This window comes from Xyrauchen texanus, chromosome 26 (genome assembly GCF_025860055.1).
Source record: "Xyrauchen texanus isolate HMW12.3.18 chromosome 26, RBS_HiC_50CHRs, whole genome shotgun sequence".
Lineage (NCBI taxonomy): Eukaryota > Metazoa > Chordata > Actinopteri > Cypriniformes > Catostomidae > Xyrauchen > Xyrauchen texanus.
In genome coordinates, this window is record NC_068301.1 from 18,270,598 (window position 1) to 18,278,697 (window position 8,100).

Genomic DNA, 8,100 nt, shown 5'->3' on the forward strand with positions numbered 1-8,100 from the left:
GATAAGCTGAAATGGGCTGACAGGTTATGCAGCACGGGCCACAAAACGGTGCCACGATATGCCAAAGGGGTTGATTTCTGTTCCCAGTCCGCCCCTGTTTTACAGTGTCCTTGATGCAGTGTAATTACACAAGTAAGTACTGAGTATTATTAATTAACAACATGTACTTACTATAAGTTTAGGATTTCGATTAAGGTTAGTTGCTTGTAATTATGCATAATTTACTGTTATTACTATAGTTAATACATGTAATATGTATAACAAGGACACTGTAATATAAAGTGTAACCAGGGATTGTCAGGCAGAAAGCTTCAGACCCCGTGGACACATTTTTGTTCGCAGTTTACAAAGTATAGAGCTGTCCCTGACACAGGTGAGATATTTCACAATGCTTATTATTTTCATTCATATCTTTAAGGTAGGACATTTTTTTGCCTACTTTTCCATGAAAAAAATCACTTACAATACCTTTAAAAAAATAGTAATTCACTACAAATTACTAATTATTTACCTATAATTTAATAAGATTACTCTACTAATCACTTAATTGGAAAAGTAATCACATTACTATTTACTTTACATTTAATTTACTTTCTAAAACAATTTTCTGCTCTACAAATTAAAAATAATGTCTATATTTCTTCCTTATACATTGTTATACACAAGTCATACATGCAGCACCTCACATTTCTCCTTCACAATGACTTGTTGCGGGACCATAATTAATGTATTCTACATAAATAATATATTAGAAATAAACATAACCTTACAATGAACCTAAATGTAATTATATTAATTGAAAGTCAGTAACTGATTACAAGAATTTAAAATGTAAAGCAATAGACTACTTTTTTGACAAAGAAATTAGATTACAGTAACTAATTACTTTGTAATTATATTACACCCTACACTGATTATTAAGATATGTGACGAGGCTGGCTAACATGCTAAAGCTAGCGACCGGCAACACATCACATGCGTTTGAAACTTCACTTCGGCTTGAAAACCGTGAATGATTCGATTTAGTGATGGTGCGTTCAAGTCCTCCAAGAAAGAACTAACCTGTTTTGCGGTATATTTCTTTAATTAAGAGCAAAGCCACACATTATGTGTGTAATTAATGTTTTATCTACCCATTTTATCATTCTTGTGTGGCTACACAGTGATGGGAAATGTAGTTCCCCTTCTGTCGCTCTCTCTACGTTGTGTCAGAGAAGCGACACTAGGGGGCTCTCTTGAGTGCCGATATTCACCTCTGAACTATGAAAAAAGGCCAATGAGAGTTGGCAACCAGTATTTGCATGTCCCGCCCCCGGACATATGGGTATTTAAGCGGCACAAATACGGGAGTTCATTCAGAAAATTACTCGAGCCGATGGTGCGATTTGCAGACTGCTGCGTTCTACACACCGAGTTCCTGCTATCCTCTGCTGCATGCTGTTGGATTCTACGGCGCACAACAGCGGCTTTCTCCTGTTTGCACGGCTGTGCACTTCCTGCCCCTGAGCGCATCGACAGTTGCAGATAAGAAAGATCTCTCACGAGTTCTTTCATTCATAAAAGAGTGATTTTATTTAAAAGAGTAATTTCCTCTAAAAGAGCAAAAAACACAGCGGCGTTGAACGTCCTTTTAAGGACGCATCTTTATAAAGATGCCTTTCCGCCCCTGTGTTGTTCCTGGATGCGGTAGAGTACTCTCCGCTTCCGACGGCCACAGGCGTTGTCTCGTGTGTCTGGGCAGTGATCACACTGAGGCTGCGTTTGTGGATTGTTCATGTTCTCATTGCGAGAACATGACCATGACAACATTGCGGTCGCGGCTTGCTTACAACCGTAAGCAAGCCACTCCAGCCGCCCCCCGCGTCGCTCCTTCTTCCCACGGGATTGAGGACGATGCGGCTGGCGATGGAGGCGATTCGGGGATGGCAGCGGGTGCAGCTCCGCCGGGTACACCCCCTCGGACCACCCGCGCCCCGGCACGCTCGTTGACTCCCGTCCCCGCTCGAGGTGGCGGCAACTTACCTCACAGCCAGTCTGCCTACCCTCTTGCGATGGAAGCAGATGAGTTTGCCGCGACATCGGAGGGCTCTGATGCTGAGGGCTCCTCTGGGCTGCCGCCTTCGGGCTTGCATGCCCAGGAGGAGGCCGACGCACAGATGTCCGATATGCTTTCCTGGGCAGCCAACAGCGTGGGCCTGGATTGGAACCCTCCATCCTCCCCACAGCCTTCACGGCTGGACGATTGGTTCTTGGGCGTGGGGCGCCGCTCACAGCCTCGCCCCCCCCCTGGTTCCTTTCTTCCCGGAGGTGCATGATGAGCTGACGTCTTCGTGGAGTGCACCCCTGTCCACTCGTCGCACCGCCACCTGCTCATCTGCCCTCGCCACCCTCGACGGCGGAGCGCGCCACGGGTACACGGAGATCCCCCAGGTGGATAGAGCTGTTGCGCTCCACTTATGTCCCGGAAGCACTACTACCTGGCGGGGCCGCCCTGTACTCCCTTCCCGGTCCTGTAGAGCAACATCCTCACTCACCGCGAAGGCCTACAACGCTACTGGAAGCGCCGCTTCCGCCCTGCATGCCATGGCTCTCCTGCAGGTCCACCAAGCCAAGGCAATTCGCAACATGCACGGGGGTGGCCCTGATCCCGACACGCTGCGGGAACTGCGCTCAGCGACCGACCTCGCCCTGAGAGCGACGAAAGTCACAGCGCAGGCACTCGGGCAGGCGATGGCCACTCTGGTGGTCCAGGAACGTCAGCAATGGCTGGACTTGGTTGAGATGCGTGAAGCTGACAAGACTCGCTTCCTCAACGCCCCTGTCTCCCAGTTCGGCCTCTTCGGCGACACCGTTGAGGACTTTGCCGCGGCCAGAAGACCTTCTGCTCCGCCCCAACCTGGGCCCTGACGGGGGCTGCGGTACCCAAATTCTCAATAAAAGAGCTAATTCCTTTACCTCTGGGTCACATGGCCCGCAAATGCCGTTCTCACGGCACTTTGCTTTCAGGCCTCAACAGTCTCGGCGCCCAGGATGCGGTGCTTCCGCCCTCAGCCCCACGACTGTTCCCCGGCCGGCCGGTTCAGACGAGTCCAGAGGACGCCAGCATCATACCTCCTCCTCAGTCACGAACCCGCCCCCTGCCGGGTGCACGGAACAAGGTAAGTGCTTTGAGTTTATTCTCAGCACCAGAGCCTCGGGACGCCACAGCGCCTCCCGACGCCGCATTACCTGTTCCGCACCGCTGCGAAGCCCCGCCGGGTACATCCAAAATACTCGTCCCCTTGGTGCCCCTAGCACGGAGCTTAGAGGCATGGCTTTCACTGCCCAGCTCATCACGGTGGCTGCACCGGACCATCCGACTTCGGTTACGCAATTCAGTTTGCCAGGTCTCCGCCCCCTTCGTGGGCGTTCGTTCCTCCGCAGTGCACGGCGAACATGCCCACTCCCTGCGCGAGGAAATCGCCTCCCTTCTAATCAAGGACGCGATAGAGCCTGTCCCTCCGACCGAAAAGAAGGGTTTCTACAGCCCTTACTTCGTTGTACCCAAGAAAGGCGGCGGCATACGACCGATCTTGGACCTGCGAGTTTTCAATCGGACTTTGTCCAAACTCCCGTTCAAAATGCTTACCCAGAAACAAATTCTATCTGGCGTCCGGCATCTAGATTGGTTCGCAGCGGTAGACCTGAAGGACGCGTACTTCCACGTCTCAATTCGCCCTCGACATCGACCCTTTCTACGGTTCGCGTTCGACGGCCAGGCATATCAGTACAAGGTCCTCCCCTTCGGCCTGTCTCTGTCCCCTCGTGTCTTCACGAAGGTCGCAGAGGCGGCTCTTGCCCCGCTACGAGGAGCGGGCATATGCATACTCAATTACCTCGACAATTGGCTCATTTTGGCCTCCTCGCAGGAATTACTATACGCACACAGAGACCAGGTGCTCGAGCACCTCGGCCGTTTAGGGTTTCAGGTCAACTGGGAAAAGAGCAAGCTCGCCCCGGTCCAGAGCATCTCTTTTCTCGGTTTGGAGTTAGACTCTCCAAGGAGCGTGCTCAGTCAGTGCTGGAATGCCTCGCTTCTTTCAAACCAGGCACCGTGGTCCCTTTGAAACGTTTCCAACGGCTCCTGGGGCATATGGCATCCTCCGCGGCGGCCGCACCACTGGGGTTGATGCATATGAGACCACTTCAGCATTGGCTCCAGACTCGAGTCCCGAGACGAGCATGGCGCCACGGCACGCACAGCGTGGAAGTTACCCCCGCCTGCCGCCAAACCTTCAAACCCTGGACAGACCTCTGCTTTCTACGGGCAGGAGTACCCTTGCAGCAGGTGTCCCGTCGCGTTCTGGTTACAACCGACGCCTCCAAATTGGGTTGGGGCGCCGTGTGCAATGGTGGAACCGAGGCCCGCTGCGCTGGCACATCAACTGCCTAGAGCTGCTGGCCGTTTTTCTTGCCCTGAAGAAATTTCTTCCGTTGATTCGTGGCAAGCATGTCCTAGTCAGGACAGACAGCACCACGGTGGTGGCCTACATAAACCGCCAAGGCGGAGTACGCTCCCTCCACATGTCACAGCTCGCCCGTCGTCTCCTCCTTTGGAGTCAGCAGCGACTGGAGTCACTGCGTGCCACTCACATCCCCGGCAACCTCAATGTGATAGCGGATGCTGTGTCAAGACAAAACTTGCCCGGCGGAGAGTGGAGGCTCCACCCCTAATCGGTCCAGCTGATTTGGGACAGGTTCGGCAAGGCCCAGGTAGACCTGTTTGCCTCCCAGGAAACCTCCCACTGTCCGCTCTGGTATGCCCTCACAGATGCTCTCCTTGGGACAGATGCTCTGGCGCACAGCTGGCCCGCGGGGCTGCGCAAGTACGCTTTTCCCCCAGTGAGCCTTCTTGCACAGGTGCTATGCAAGGTCAGGGAGGACAAGGAGCAAGTCACTCTGGTGGCCCCCTACTGGCCCAACCGGACGTGGTTTTCGGATCTCACGCTCCTCATGACAGCACCTCCCTGGCGAATTCCCCTGAGGAAGGACCTTCTTTCTCAGGGACGGGGCACGCTCTGGCATCCGCATCCAGACCTCTGGAATCTCCACGTCTGGTCCCTGGACGGGATGCGGAGGATCTAGCCGGCCTACCTTCGGCCGTCATAGACACTATTAACCAAGCCAGAGCCCCTTCGACCAGGCATCTTTATGCCCTGAAGTGGCGTCTGTTCGTGGACTGGTGTTCTTCCCGAGCCGAAGACCCGCAGAAGTGCGCAGTTAGGTCAGTGCTCGTGTTTCTTCAGGAGAGGCTGGAGAGGAGGCTGTCCCCTCCACCCTCAAGGTGTATGTTGCGCTATCGCGCCCACCACTGACACGGTAGACGGCAAGTCTCTTGGTAAGCACCGACTTAATCGTCAGGTTCCTAAAAGGTGCCCGGAGGATGACTCCTCCCGGCCTAACCTGTTTCCCTCCTGGGATCTCTCGGTCGTCCTTATGGGACTTCGAAGACCCCCCTTCGAGCCGCTTGACTCAGTTGGACTCAGGGCCCTCTCTCTCAAGACCGCCCTGCTGATCGCGCTCGCTTCCATCAAGAGGGTCGGGGACCTGCATGCGTTCTCTGTTAGCGACGCTTGCCTGGAGTTCGGTCCAGCGGACACTTTTGTGATCCTAAGACCGCGACCGGGCCACGTGCCCAAGGTTCATACCACACCCATCAGGGATCAGGTGGTGAACCTGCAAGCGCTGACCCGGGAGGAGGCAGACCCAGCCCTTTCACTGCTGTGTCCAGTATGTGCCTTACGTATTTACCTGGACCGCACACAGAGCACCTGTTGTGGCTGGACCATTTCCGGCTCCTCAGAAAAATCCTGAATGAACTCCCGTATTTGCGCCGCTTAAATACCCGTATGTCCGGGGGCGGGACATGCAAATACTGGTTGCCAACTCTCATTGGCCTTTTTTCATAGTTCAGAGGTGAATATCGGCGCTCAAGAGAGCCCCCTAGTGTCGCTTCTCTGACACAACGTCTCGTTCCCTCCATCGGGGAACGGAGGTTACATACGTAACCTAGACGTTTTGTTGCAAATGATTGGCGTGCATTAACTAGCTTAATGAGCCTTATTTTCTAACAGGATTTATTGTTATTCTTCATTAACAGTACAAAAAATGTATCCAAACTAAACTGCACAGTCAAAATCCCAAAGTAAAACTGAATTATTACCAATAATAATTTGCTTCAGCCATGATTCTTAAAGGTACTGTAAGCAAATATTTAATGGGAAGGTATGCAAAAATGTTTTACTTTACTACCTAAAAGATATAAATGAAATAAGTGTTGAGATATCTCACTGGTCTCTGTGACAGCACTAGACTCTGTAAACAGCAAACACAAATGTGTCCGCAGGCCACACTCTTTTCTGCCTGTCAATCATTTTGCGCATTCTCATAGTATTGTAGTTGCAGCAAATTATTGAGACTTAATGGCATTTTTATGCAATGTTGTTCATAACAGTTGTCAGTTGAGGGTGCAATTTTGCTGCTGTTGTTTTTGATTCTGCTCATGTCTGCCTCATTAAAGCTCATTTTGTGTCTGTGGAGGGAGATGTTTTGGAAAGAGGGTTGTAGCCAATTCAACGGCTCAGTCTCGTGCAATTTAGAACAGCAAAAATTGCTTACAGCACCTTTAAATCGACACGTCCCCAACTCAGAAGGTCGGGGCTCAAAGAAAATTCAGAGTTTCCCACTCGTAATTACAACTTTGTGGTGCTGTTCATTTGCATTTAACTCATCAATATGATAATTTCGTCATTACTTGAACGCACCTTCAAAAACTTAAATTGAGGATACTATACTTTGAAAATGTATAGATAGCCAAGTGGCACAGTGTATAGTGTGCCATGTTGGACACAGTTAATGTTTTTGTCATACACCACACAATAAATTGGTTGTTTTCCTTACCTTAACCTATAAATAATGAACAGGGTTTCCATGGTTGTAGAAAAGCTGGAAATATCATGGAATCAGAAAATTGTGGGAATAGCAATTGAAATGAATTGGTCAGAAATTCCCCCACGTTTTTTTTAAATGAGCCTTTTTAAAGGTGTTTAAATTGATTAAATACGTAAGAATTCTTGCTAATTGGTTGGCTTATTCTGAATAAGTGTTTCACAATTAAAACGTTCTGTGATCTTAGTCATGTAGCCTGGGATATCTTATTTATACAAATCTTATGGTAAATGGTCTGCACTTATATAGCGCTTTTTTATTAACTTTAGAGGTTACCAAAGCGTTTTACGCTGTGTCCCAATCACCCATCCACACTCACATTCACACACCAATGGCTTATGGGAGCGTGTACATTCTTACTTGAGGGCAAGGACCCTGGAACAGAGCCTCTGTTTACTGCTGGACTGTAGCCACAGGCCTGGAATAAAATGATCTGTCTTAATTTATTTTTTTCCACTTCTACCAATCTCTCCTGATCACACTTGTATTTGTGGCTCTGACACCAGAGCCCCGCCCCCTTTGAAACACATTGCTCTATTTTAGGATCTATAGCTGCACCACCTGACTTGTCAGTCACCCACACAATGTCCCCAATGTAATGCCACACAACCGTTAGTCCCTAATGTCAATAACAACTGTACCCACTTGTTGCTCTGCATTGCAGATTGTTTATAAGATTTCCACCTTTAAGTACTTTCATCTCATACAAAGCAAGGCCAAACATTGAAAGTCTCTCTATACTATCGCAGGGATATAATTGACATGTTGGTGGCTGTTTCTCTGTTTTATCTCCTTTCCTTTTTAGAGAATGAGTGGAAACAGGCTGTCTTCTAGAAAGAGGTATCATTGCTTCCATATGACATTGTGAGAGGGACAGAGAGGGAGGAAGTGCAGACACTCCCCCAAATTCACATGCAACACAACAATATACATCACTCTTGCTTAAGAGCTGCAAGGGAAAAGCAATATCAAATCAGTGTTAACTAAAATTAAAAGACATTTATAATGTATCAAAAAGAGTTTACCATGTGCTTTGCTGAGGTCAGTGACTGCTAAAGCATGATATCAAAAAGGCTGAAAGGACTAACATAGATTTGTTAATAAATAGGCCTA